Source organism: Rana temporaria, chromosome 11, assembly GCF_905171775.1.
Source record: "Rana temporaria chromosome 11, aRanTem1.1, whole genome shotgun sequence".
NCBI lineage: Eukaryota > Metazoa > Chordata > Amphibia > Anura > Ranidae > Rana > Rana temporaria.
In genome coordinates, this window is record NC_053499.1 from 162,827,978 (window position 1) to 162,842,042 (window position 14,065).

At 47.8% G+C, this 14,065-nt stretch overlaps 1 protein-coding gene across 1 annotated transcript in view; it reads right to left on the minus strand.

Moving 5' to 3' along the window:
- Positions 1 to 14,065, minus strand: part of LOC120916855 — a 167,856-nt gene that overhangs the window by 92,026 nt on the left and 61,765 nt on the right. The gene's annotated exons all lie outside the window — the stretch shown is intronic.

The window sequence follows — 14,065 nt, forward strand, 5'->3', positions numbered from 1 at the left end:
AAGCCCAAAGAAGTCTCTTCCTAGAGAATAGGTGTAGGTACTCCCCCCTTCCGAATGACCCCTTGTCTCCACCCCCCTACCCACCTCTCACCACCGTCCCTTGGTTCCACCCCCTACCCACCTCTCAGCACTGCCCCTTTTACAGAATACAGAACCTAGTATCATTTTTTGGTGCCAAGGGGTTTGAGGACAGAGTCTCCACCCAGGACAGAGTCTACACCCAGTAAAGGGCCCCTACCCAGGGCAGAGTCACCAAACAGGAGAGGGCCTCCACCTGGGACAGAGTTTCCACCCAGGACAGGGCAGAGCCTCCACCCAGGAAAGAGCCTCCACCCAGGACAGGGCCCTCCACCCAGGACAGAGTCTCCACCCAGGACAGAGTCTCCACCCAGGACAGGGCCCTCCACCCAGGACAGAGTCTCCACCCAGGACAGAGTCTCCACCCAGGATGGGGAACCCACCCAGGGCAGAGTCTTCACCCAGGTCAGGGCCTCCACTGAGGACACTACGGTTGCCACCTCATCCCTTTAAATTTGAACAAATATGAATTACACAAGCTCTGAGGCTGATATAATGCAGATAAGGCACCAAGTGCACAGTTTGGCATGTTCGCCCTTGGCTCTATGACCTTGCCCCGGCACTGATGGTATCAGCAGACTTTGGCTTCCTCTTGACCCATCCCATTGGAGCCCACGCAGCTGCGTTGTCAGGTATACAGCAGAGGTTCTCAGGCAGCCTGCAGTGTCGGTGACATAAATGAATCACTTAATGGCAGTTACTTTTACTGTGACACAATATATACTACTTCACCAAGCCGGTTCTGCTCCAAGAAGCTTGTAATCTAATTATGGGGACTGAGCGTCTGATACACTTGGAGCTGCAGGTAGAGGAACGCAGACTGCGATCGATCACAGCGGAGGTGGAACGAGGCTTTTTATAGTAGAATGCCACTAAATGTCTTATTTAAAGGAAGCAATAAATAAAAGGTTTAAATATACAAATGACCACCACTTCATAGACAGGCAGGAGGGTGACACCATGTCCTCTGTTAGAGTTAGAGCTGAAGTGTAATGTTTGTGTAGCCCTCAATTGGGGGGGGGGGAATGACCTCCCCGAACAGGATATTGTAGGTAAATAAGAGAACTAGAACCTTTGCTACGTGGAAGATTGGGATTGGTGATAAAGTTGGCAGTGCCTCCACCTTGGAGAGGGCCCTTCGTCCAGGACAGGGTCTCCACCTAGAACAGGGCCCCCACCCAGGGCAGAGTCTCCACCCAGGACAGGGCCTCCACCCAAGACAGAGACTTTACCCAGGATAGGGCCCCCACCCAGGGCAGAGTCTCCACCCAGTACAGGGCACTTACCCAGGGCAGACTCTCCACCCAGTACAGGGCCCTTACCCAGGGCAGACTCTCCACCCGGGACAGGGCCCCCACTCAGGGCAGAGTCTCCACCCAGGACAGGGCCTCCATCCAGGACAGGGCCTCCACCCAGGGCAGAGTCAACACCCAGAACAGGGCCTCCACCCAGGGCAGAGTCAACACCCAGGACAGAGCCTCCACCCAGGACAGAGCCTCCACCCAGGGCAGAGTCAACACCCAGGAAAGAGCCTCCACCCAGGGCAGAGTCAACACCCAGGACGGAGCCTCCACCAGGACAGAACCTCCACCCAGGGCAGAGTCTCCACTCAGGACAGAGTCTCCACCCAGGACAGGGCCTCCACCCAAGACAGAGACTTTACCCAGGACAGGGCCCCCACCCAGGGCAGAGTCTCCACCCAGTACAGGGCACTTACCCAGGGCAGACTCTCCACCCAGTACAGGGCCCTTACCCAGGGCAGACTCTCCACCCAGCACAGGGCCCTTACCCAGGGCAGACTCTCCACCCGGGACAGGGCCCCCACTCAGGGCAGAGTCTCCATCCAGGACAGGGCCTCCACCCAGAGCAGAGTCAACACCCAGGACAGGGCCTCCACCCAGGGCAGAGTCAACACCCAGGACAGAGCCTCCACCCAGGACAGAGTCAAAACACAGGATGGAGCCTCCACACAGGACAGAACCTCCACCCAGGACAGAGCCTCCACCCAGGACAGAGCCTCCACCCAGGACAGAGTCTCCACCCAGGACAGAGTCTCCACCCAGCACAGGGCCTCCACCCAGGGCAGAATCTCCACCCAGGACAGGGCCCTCACATAGAGCAGAATCTCCACCTAGGGTAGGGCCTCCACCGAGGACAGGGCCCCCACTAGGGTTGCCACCTCATTCCTTTAAAACCGAACACACGAATTACACGGGTTCTGAGGCTGATTTAATGCAGACCTGTGTGGCCGGTATTAAAGGGGTTAAACACATCTCTATACACATGTAGTATTTTACTGATCATTACATAGTAACTGTTCTCCTAGATAATCGGGCTGCTTTCACACTGATCCTTGTTGCCACGTTTCCGGTGCATTTTGCACTTGTGAAAAAAGAATGTAACTCAAAAAACGAACAAAAAAAAGCAACCATGGGTGCATCATGTAGCATGCTGCGGACCCGACAACTGACCGGTGTGAAGAGATCCGGAGGATTTCATGGTCGTTGCATTTTTTATCTGCTCTCGGTAAGGCAAAAAAAACGAAGAAAAGGAGAAAAACTGATCGGTGTGAAAGCGCAGTGAACTTTTTTTACGGCTTTCAGAGAAGTACGCAGGATGGTTTTTTTTTTTCAAAAGATATATTTTCGCTGATCTTTCCAGATTTTTTTGGACATGATCGGTAATGTGGAGGTCACACCGGGGCTCTCTATGGGCAGCCGGCAGATGAGTTGGACTTTTCTCTCCGGCGTTGTCTCCGGTTCTGTCCCGTTGCTCCGGTAATGATGAACCTGAATGAGATTTCTCAGGTTATGATAGAAGAGGTGTTCTGTCACCGCAGGGGACCTGACTCCCCCAATTATCCCGCCCGCTGGCAGCTCACTGACACAATCATTTCCCGCTCTCTCAGCCACGTCCTTCCTCGACTCACACTGTGCCGCTCTCCGGCTAAAAATACCGGCAGGCCTTCTCTAATGACCCCGGCCTGATGCACAGCCAGAGCTACAACAATGACCAGGTACATAGTGACGAGTCCGGAGTAGTGGCAGCAGACGCACGGAGGGGTGTAAATGCATCGGGCGATACAGGAGAGAGGGACGCCGGCGGGGGATTAATTATGGCAGAACAGGCAGCTGCATGGGGCCCCCAGACTGCAGGGGGAGACCATGGGGGATAATAAAACAGTAAAACTGGGTGGGTAGTGGTACACACGGTCCAATGTTCATAACATTTTTAGATCATAAAAAAAAATGTATTTTATTTCAATTTCAAGTAAATCTGAAACTTCAATTTTAAATGGCTGTTAGACTTTTTAATCATTATAAACTAAATTTTGTTTATTTTTAATTTAGTTTTAAATCAATTACAAATGTCCTAATCGTTGTAAAATAAATAAAATACACTTCAATTTATTTTATTTGAGTTTCAAATAAATTTTCATATTTTCTAATCGTTATAAAATACATTTCAATTTTTTTTTTTTTCAATTTCAAATCCTTTTCAGATTTTCTAATCATTATACAATGAATAAAATCAATTTAATTTTTCTTTATTTCAATTTGAAATACATCTCAAAATTCAATTTCAAATCAATTTCAGATTTTCTAATCATTATAAAGTAATTTCCAGTTCATTTTATTTTAATTTCAAATGGACTACAAATTTTCAGTTCATAAAATAAATTTCAATTTATTTTGTTTTAATTTCAAATAAATCTCAAATTTCAATTTCAAATCAATTTGAGATTTTCTAATGATTATAAAATACATTTTAATTTATTTGATTTTAATTTCAAATAAATCTCTAATTTCAATTTCATGTTCAAATACATTTCAGATTTTCTAATCATTATAAAATACATTTCTTTTTTTTTTATTTCAATTTCTAAAAAATTTCAAATTTCTAATTATTATAAATGGAAGAAAATACATTTCAATTTTCTTTCTTTCAATATCAAATAAATCTCAAATTTAAATTTCAAATCAATTACAGATTTTCTAATCATCATAACATAGAGCTCGATTCACGTACCTCGGCGCATAGTTTTGCCGGCGTAGCGTATCGAATATACGCTACGCCGACGGCGTGCAGAGAGCCCAGAGCAGTATTCACAAAGCACTCGCCCTGTACGTTGCGGCGGGGTAGCGTAATATGGTCGGCGTAAGCCCGCCTAATTCAAAGTAGGCAGGTAGTGGGCGTGCTACATTTAAATTAACCGTGACCCCATGTAAATGAAGGGCCGATCGAACGGAGCATGCATGCGCATGCTTTAGAATCACGTCGCATATACTCCATAAGATACGACGGCTCAATGCGAACGACGTGAACGTCACCTACGCACAGCCCCATTCACGTACGACTTACATAAACGACGTAAAATTCAACGGCTGTTCCCGACGTCCATACCTTTGCATGGGTAGCGCCCCCTATAGCAGGGATAACTTTACGACGGACGAACGCCTTACGTAAACAGCGTAGATTACAGCGACGGGCGCAAGTACGTTCGTGAATAGGCGTATCTAGGTCATTTACATATTCGGCGCGTAAATCAATGGAAGCGCCCCTTGCGGCCAGCGTAAATATGCGCCCAAGATCCGACGGCGTAGGAGACTTACGTCGGTCGGATGGAGGCCAAATTCAGGCGTATCTAGTTAAGAGAATAGGGCGCATAGATACGACGGCGCATTTGTTCACTTACGCTGCGTATCTGTAGATACGCCAGCGTAAGTGTTCTGTGAATCTAGCCCATAATGTTCAATTAATTTTATTTTATTTTATTTCAAATCAACTACAAATTTTCTATTCATAAAAATACATTTCAGTTTATTTCAATTTCAAATCAATTTCAGATTTTCTAATGAGTATAAAATAATTTTCAATTCAATTTATTTTAATTTCAAATCAATTACAAATTTTCCATTCATAAAATACATTTTCAATTTATTTGATTTCAATTTCAAATCAATTTCAGATTTTCTAATCATTATGAAACAAAATTTCAATTTATATGATTTCAATTTTTAAATAAATCTAAAATGTCACGTTCAAATCAATTTTCTAATCGTTTTAAAATAAATTTCAATTCATTTTATTTTGAATTTCAGATTTTTTAGTCTTCATAAAATAAATTTTAATTCATATTATTTCAATTTCAAATAAATCTCAAATTTCAATTTCAAATAAATTTCAGATTTTCTAATCATTAGTGGGGTCAAATCAATTTTCGCTTTCAACCGCAAGGAGCAGGATGGAAATGTTTTCTCGAATGTACGAATATCTACCAGTGTATGCAGTTTTCGTCAAGTGAAGTTTATTCATTCCAAAATCGAACGTTAAAAGAAAAATTAAATCTTAAAATAATTTCAAACATTTGAATGTTCTAAGATTTTTTTGTTTGAATTTTCTGAAATATTTCCTGAAAATTTTCTCTGGAAATTCTACCAGTGTATTTCCCGCTTCGGGAGTGGATTGTCTTTTTGTCGGTCAGCGTTGGCAGCCTTCGTGTTCTTCAAAGTAAAGATTTCCTTGAACATAATTCATCCATAATACATGGAGTGTGCGCCCTCCGTGTGGCGGGAAGCGCCGTCTCACAATGATCCGCCACCGTCACCTATTCATAGCTGAATTCCAGGAATGAGATCTCTTACATACTGACATTCGGCCAGCTTGGCTCGGTGTAATCATCCTAATCTGATATCCGGAAGGCTGCGGATGCTATAAAATACTGTAGAAGTCTGCGCTGCATACAGTGAGAGCCGCCATCTTCTGGGCTCGATGTGAGCCGCTTCCCCTCTGTATACCGACCACAGGGGGGTCACTAGCTGGACACCTCGGCCATTCAGAGAACACCTTGTTTCTATTTATTAGGGCAAATTCTACTTAAAGGCAAAGTTCACCTTTACCACAGAACTGCCTTTGCAGGTAAGGGGGGGGGGGTCTGTAGATAAAGACAAACTGGGCCATTTATGTACCCCTGTTCAGCAGATCCCCAGATTCACTAAGGCACATGGAAGGCAGGAAGGAAGGATTACTATGGCACATGGAAGGCAGTATGTATTTCTATGGTACATGGAAGGCAGGAAGTATTACTATGGCACATGGAAGGCAGGAATGAAGGATCACTATGGCACATGGAAGGCAGGAAGGAAGGGTCACTATGGCACATGGAAGGTAGGAAGGACCAGTATGGCATAAGGAAGGCAGGAAGTATTACTATGGTACATGGAAGGCAGGAAGTATTACTATGGCACATGGAAGGCAGGAAGGAAGGATCACTATGGCACATGGAAGGCAGAAAGGAAGGATCACTATGGCATATGGAAGGCAGGAAGGAAGTATTACTATGGCACATGGAAGGCAGGAAGCATTACTATGGCACGTGGAAGGCAGGAAGTATTACTATGGCACATGGAAGGCAGGAAGGAAGGATCACTATGGCACATGGAAGGCAGAAGGGATCACTATGGCACATGGAAGGCAGGAAGTATTACTATGGCACATGGAAGGCAGGCTCGAAGGATCACTATGGCACATGGAAAGCAGGAAGGATCACTACGGCACATAGAAGGCAGGAAGGAGGGATCACTATGGCACATGGAAGGCAGGCTGGAATAATCAATATGGCACATGGAAGACAGGAAGGCAGGATCACTATGGCACATGGAAGGTAGGATCACTATGGCACATGGAAGGTAGGATCACTATGGCACATGGAAGGTTGGATCACTATGGTACATGGAAGGTAGGATCACTATGGCACATTGAAGGTAGGATCACTATGGCACATGGAAGGTAGGATCACTATGGCACATGGAAGGTAGGATCACTATGGCACATGGAAGGTAGGATCACTATGGCACATGGAAGGTAGGATCACTATGGCACATTTAAGGTAGGATCACTATGGCACATGGAAGGTAGGATCACTATGGCACATGGAAGGTAGGATCACTATGACACATGGAAGGGAGGATCACTATGGCACATGGAAGGTAGGATCACTATGACACATGGAAGGTAGGATCACTATGGCACATGGAAGGTAGGATCACTATGACACATGGAAGGTAGGATCACTATGGCACATGGAAGGTAGGATCACTATGGCACATGGAAGGTAGGATCACTATGGCACATGGAAGGTAGGATCACTGTGGCACATGGAAGGTAGGATCACTGTGGCACATGGAAGGTAGGATCACTATGACACATGGAAGGTAGGATCACTATGGCACATGGAAGGTAGGATCACTATGACACATGGAAGGTAGGATCACTATGGCACATGGAAGGTAGGATCACTATGACACATGGAAGGTAGGATCACTGTGGCACATGGAAGGTAGGATCACTGTGGCACATGGAAGGTAGGATCACTGTGGCACATGGAAGGTAGGATCACTATGGCACATGGAAGGCACCTGTCCGGTGGAGTAGTGAAGCAAGGGCCGTAACTTGTTCTGGCACTGGGCTCCACTGCTGGATTTAGCCCAGATTCGCGAGACACAGAGATTTATTTGACATCCCGGGACTAACCCGGCGAATCTGGGACAGTTGGGAGGTATGGAAGTGTGTTACTGGTCAGATCACCAGGTGAAAACAGAGGGGATAAAGCCTTAGAAAAGAAAACGAATGCAGCCGCCCCATCTAATGATTGGTAAGCTGCAATATCTGACATTTCTGGTTTGATTATCGCTTTAAAAAATACATATATATATATAAAATACGGGAACACGTTGTAGTTTTATTGGAAATTCATTTTTTATTTTAGTTGATGCTTTGCAGTCATTTATAAATATGTCACCCCCCCTCCCCCCCCCCCCATGAACTGTCACCTAGTCAAGCTTACAAGTATCTCTCTTGGCTCTCTCGGAAGCGCGTGTTTACTAAGCATCGGGCCCCCCGGGGGGATTGGCTGTCAGCATTGGACGCCTCCAAAGAGGACTAAATGTAAGTCTTTTGTCACTTTGATTAATGTGACCCCCGCCGTGCAACGCCAGAAACTTCCTTGATTAATCCCCCAAGTCTTATTATTGAGACTCATGTACCGAGACCGGCCCGGAATACACGCCCGCTACCCATGTAGTAGCGTTGTGTCCGCGACGGGGGACGGGGGGCGGGGCATTGTAGGCCAAATTCCGACAACAAACAGCGGACAGCTGGGAGGGGATGGGATTTAGTTTTCTGTTCCTGAATGTTTTCTGCTTTTTTTAAGAAGTAACGAGGACCTGTTCATGTCTCGGCGTCGCTGTAATCTGAGTGGTTTGCCGCATGCGACCACAACACAAGGTAACGCCCAAACCGCGGTGCCTTTCATTTGGATGTGCCACTCATTCGCTTACCCAATACAACACTAAGGCCCAGATTCTCAAAGGGCTTACGACGGCGCAACGCAATGTACGCCGTCGTAAGTCCTAATCTGGGCCGTCGTATCAATGCGCCTGATTCTTAGAATCAGTTACGCATAGATATCCATTAGATCCGGCAGGCGTAAGGCTCTTACGCTGTCCGATCTTAAATGCATTTTTTTTTTCGCCGCTAGGTGTCGCCTCCGTCGTTTTCCCCGTCGAGTATGCAAATTAGCTAGATACGCGAATTCCCGAACGTACGCGCGGTCGACGCAGGTTTTGCACGGCGTAAAGTTGCCCCTGCTATATGAGGGGCAACCAATGTTAAGTATGGCCGTCGTTCCCGCGTCGAAATTTAAAAATTTACGTCGTTTGCGTAAGTCGTCCGTGAATGGGTCTGGACGCCATTTACGTTCACGTCGAAACCAATGACGTCCTTGCGACGTCATTTGGAGCAATGCACCCTGGGATATTTTCCGGACGGCGCATGCGCAGTACGTTCGGCGTGGGAACGCGCTTAATTTAAATGCTCCACGCCCCCTACCCGGCTAATTTGAATTACGCGGGCTTGCGCCGGGGGATTTACGCTACGCCGCCGCAACTTTACAGGCAAGTGCTTTGTGAATAAAGCACTTGCCTGTAAAACTTGCGGCGGCGTAACGTAAATGACATACGTTACGCCGCCGCACAGATACGCCGGATATACGAGAATCTGGCCCTAAGTGAACAGCGAGCGCCCAGCATGGCCCCCGCCAGGGCTGTCTTAATGAGAGGGCACACCTGGGCAGCTGCATGGGGGGCCCCCTGCACTTTCCCCAAAGCAGCTGGTCCTTGAGCCCACGTTTCCCCGAAATTGGGGGCCCCATGATGGCACTGAGAGTGATAGATACACAGGGGGGGCAGTCTGCCTCCTACCTACTTGATGTCTGTTTACCTGCACTGTCATCATTGTAGGGGCCCCAGAGCATTACTTTGCACAGGGGCCCAAGATGCTATTAAGACGGCCCTGGCCCCCGCTGCTCACCATTTTGGACGCCTATTAGAGCCTATGGCGACCATAGATAGATTCATGCAATGCATGAATCTATTTATGGTGAGAGAGAGGTGACAGGAGAGAGGGGGCGGCGCCCGTATGCCCTTTATGGACGCACTGCCACTAGGGTGACCACATGTCCCGGATTTCCCGGGACAGTCCCGTATTCTGCAGGTCTGTCCCGGGCACCTTCACTCTGGGACAATACACACAATTCATGATGGGCTTAGATCATTTTCTGTATCAGTTTTGAATGAAAATATAATCAACGTGAATAGAATGAATTATAAAACTGGAAGCCTAGATGTGTGGAGATTATTGTAGGACGGGAAAGGGGGGGGGATCCTGGCGGAGGAGTTCGGATTTCCTGGCTGGAGATGCTGGAGTTGCGTCTTTCATGAGTTGATGATTCCATCCTGTATGGAGCTCATCGGCTCATCTGTACGGTTGTGTGGAGCTGCCAGACTTCTGTGCCGTTTGCTTCAAAGCTCCTCTGATATTTTCTTTTTTCATTCACTCGGCGAGTGTTAGAGGAGGAGGAGTGGGCAGGAGGTGGCAGAAAACTGGATGTTGATGCCAAGCGGTGCATTCTGTGATTCACATCAACTTATCCCATCATGGAAGCTTGGAGGAGCTAAACACGATGGGCCAGATTCACGTAGATCGGCGTATGTTTAAGCGGGCGTAGCGCAGCTCATTTGCGCTACGCTGACGTAAAAAAGAAAGAGGAAAGTACAGTGGGGTAGATTCAGGTAGGGGCGCGCAGTACTACGGAGGCGCAGCGTACCGTTTTTACACTACGCCTCTGTAAATTACGTGCGCTACGCTTCATTCACGAAGCAGTAGCTCCGTAATTTGCGGGGGCGTTCCGTAAAAGTGGCCGGCGTAAGCGCGTGTAATTTAAATGATCCCGTAGGGGGCGTGGATCATTTAAATTAGGCGCGTTCCCGCGCCGAACGTAGTGCGCATGCTTCGTCGGGAAACTTTCCCGACGTGCATTGCGGTAAATGACGTCGCAAGGACGTAATTTGCTTCAACGTGAACGTAAATGGCGTCTAGCGCCATTCACGATTCACTTACGCAAACGACGTAATTTTGAAAAATCGCGACGCGGGAACGACGGGTATACTTAGCATTGGCTGCGCCTGCTAATAGCAGGAGCAGCCTTACGCAGAAACCGACGAACGCAAACGACGTAAAATTCGAACGCCGGGCGCGCGTACGGTTGTGAATCGGCGCGAGTATGCAATTTGCATACTCTACGCTGACCACTACGGGAACGCCACCTAGCGGCCAGCGTAAGAATGCAGCCTACGATACGACGGCATAAGAGCCTTATGCCAGTCATATCTTAGGCTGCAGTCGGCGTAACAAGCTTTCTGAATACAGAAAGTCGATACGCCGGCGCTACTTAGCAATTACGCTGCGTATCTATGGATACGCAGGCGTAATTGCTACCTGAAACTACCCCAGTATTCACAAAGCACTTGCTCCCTAAGTTACATCGGCGTAGCGAAAATGGCCCGGCGTAACCCCGCCTAATTCAAATTAGGCAGGTAGTGGGCGGGCTACATGTAAAGTAACCGTGACCCCATGTAAATGAAGGGCCGTTGGTACGGCGCATGCGCGCGCATGCGCGCGCATGCTCAGAATCACGTCTCAAATACTTAATGCTTTCGACGTGAACGTAACCTACGCCCAGCCCCATTCACGTACGCTTACGCAAACAACGTAAAATACGACGGCTGTTCCGTCGTCCATACCTTGCATGGGCTGCGCCACCTATAGAGGTGTTTTACCTTTACGCCGGCGTATGTCTTACGTAAACGGCGTAGCTTGCTGCGACGGGCGTACGTATGTTCATGAATCGGCGTATCTTGCTCATTTACATATTCGACGCGTAAATCCACGTACACGCCCCTAGCGGCCAGCGTAAATATGCAGCCAAGATACGACGGCGTAGGAGACTTACGTTGGTGGTATCTTGGCAACAGTGAGGCGTATCTCAGTTTAAGAATGCGCGCAAAGATACGACGGCGCTCATTCGGACTTACGACGGCGTATCTACTGACACGCCGTTGTAAGTCTCTCTGAATCTGGCTAGATGTGTGTCCCTTGAAGTCTCTGTGATGTTGTCAGATTTCCAGCCAATAGAAACTGGGAGCTCCTAAAAGGTGATCAGTAGAGAGGAGGAGATTGGTTGGAAGAGCCTTTGGATCAGTGGCGGTGCATCCATAGAGGACGCAGGAGCACCACCCCCTCTCTCCTGCACCCGTCACTCAACAATAAATAGATTCATGCATTGCATGAATCTATCTATCGTCGCCGCTGCTGCCCCCTATTCATGTGTCCAGCCCCTTGTTGAGTGCCGGCCATCTGAATTACAGCGGTGGGGGTGTTTTGGAAGTGCCTGATTAGAGCCATCGGCTCTAATAGGCTTCCTGATTACAACGTGTGGGCTCTAATCGGCTTCCAAATGGTTAAACAGAGGGCGCACTGCTGTGTTAGGGAATCGCTTCCCTAACATTGACCCGCCTCTCAGCCAAACAGGTGCACCGGATCTGGTTACTGGTCACCTGATTGGCTGAAGCAACAGGCACTGTGATTGGATTCCTAGCAGGTGTCCAATCATAGCAGAGATGACATCGAGGACTTGGAGGAGGGTGGCGCTGACCCGAGAAAGGTAAGTGCCAGGCAGGGGGGGGGGGACTGGCTGCATTTGATGGGGAAACTGGCTGCATTTGGTGGGGAAACTGGCTGCATTTGAGGGCCAAACAGGCTGCATTTGAGGGCCAAACTGGCTGCATTTGAGGGGGAAACTGGCATCATTTGAGGTGGCACTATGCCATTATTGCAGATGGAGTGGAGCCTGCAGGGGAATTGGCAGTCCCACAAAGAAGCCCATCCAGTTGGACACTGAAAGCTCTGGAGATCTCAGATGGCCATCATGTTGGGGAACCTTATATAAATAGGGTCTTCTGTGTAATTCAGGCACGCCTGTAAGTAGTGGTAGGTCAGGAATAGAGACCGCGCTGGCTAGATTAAATAAATAAATAAAAATCCTAACCTTGGCCTGACTTCCTACTCTTCCGGGAGGCGCAGATGAAGTCATCGTGCCTCCTGGAAGGGCTGGACTTTGGAAATCTCTTGAGAAGACACTTCTACAATGTGCTGGGGGTGGTTTGGGTGATTATTCCTGACCTGGTCTGTGCAATCAGTGTAGTGGAGCCGGTGTGTCTGTTACCTAAATATTCTACGTTTTCCCACCTACCTATCTAAAGGTCGGTTAGTATCCCTGCCTTCTGTTTGATGTCGCCTTCATGCATCCTACAACTCCATCATCCCCTTCCATTATACACATACGAGACCTTCCTGCCTCAATGCTACTTAAAAAATAATAATAATAACCAACATGTTAGAGGTAAAGAGGCTCGGATTTATCCTCAGCTATGCAGGGATTTCGCAGATGTTTTCTTCTAATACCTGGAAATCTACAGATGGTTCTATTGAAGCAGAAAATATCCAGGGAGAGATCGGAGCTCCCGACACGCCATCACAAGAGAAGGTGGCAAGGACAAGTGGGATCCCACGACCTGATTGTGCCAGTTCTGTCACCGGTCCTCACAAAACTGTCCGCTCATTAGAGGCAACAATGTGCCATTTCCGGCCCCAAAAGCCCCCCTAATTCCCTTCCACACCATCAGATGTTTTCATTAGCGTCTACACAGAGACAAGACGGTTATGTGGCCGGAATACGCTGTACAGCAGACTTCAGGAGCCTGAGGACGGGGAGGAACTACAAGCTTTGGCAAATGGAAATTCAAACATAGGATACAAATGTAGAACCTTCCTAGCGTAGAGTGCGAGGCAAATTTAGCTTTGGCACCTTCTCTAGTCAAGGGAGAAGTGATGGTTTAACCACTTCAGCCCCAGACCATTTGGCTGCCCAAAGACCAGAGCACTTTTTGTCCAGTAGAGAAGGTGTGTCCAGTAGAGAAGATGTGTCCAATAGAGAAGACGTGTCCAATAGAGAAGACGTGTCCTGTAGAGAAGACGTGTCCAGTAGAGAAGACGTGTCCTGTAGAGAAGACGTGTCCTGTAGAGAAGACGTATCCAGTAGAGAAGACGTGTCCAGTAGAGAAGACGTGTCCAGTAGAGAAGATGTGTCCAGTAGAGAAGATGTGCCCAGTAGAGAAGATGTATCCAGTAGAGAAGACGTGTCCGGTAGAGAAGACGTGTCTTGTAGAGAAGACGTGTCCAGTAGAGAAGGTGTCCAGTAGAGAAGACGTGTCCAGTAGAGAAGACGTGTCCTGTAGAGAAGACGTATCCAGTCGAGAAGACGTGTCCAGTAGAGAAGACGTGTCCAGTAGAGAAGATGTGTCCAGTAGAGAAGATGTGACCAGTAAAAAAGATGTGTCCAATAGAGAAGACGTGTCCAGTAGAGAAGACGTGTCCAATAGAAAAGGTGTGTCCAGTAGAGAAGGTGTGTCCAGTAGAGAAGGTGTGTCCAATAGAGAAGATGTGTCCAGTAGAGAAGACATGTCCAGTAGAGAAGACGTGTCCAGTAGAGAAGGTGTGTCCAGTGGAGAAGATGTTTCCAGTAGAGAAG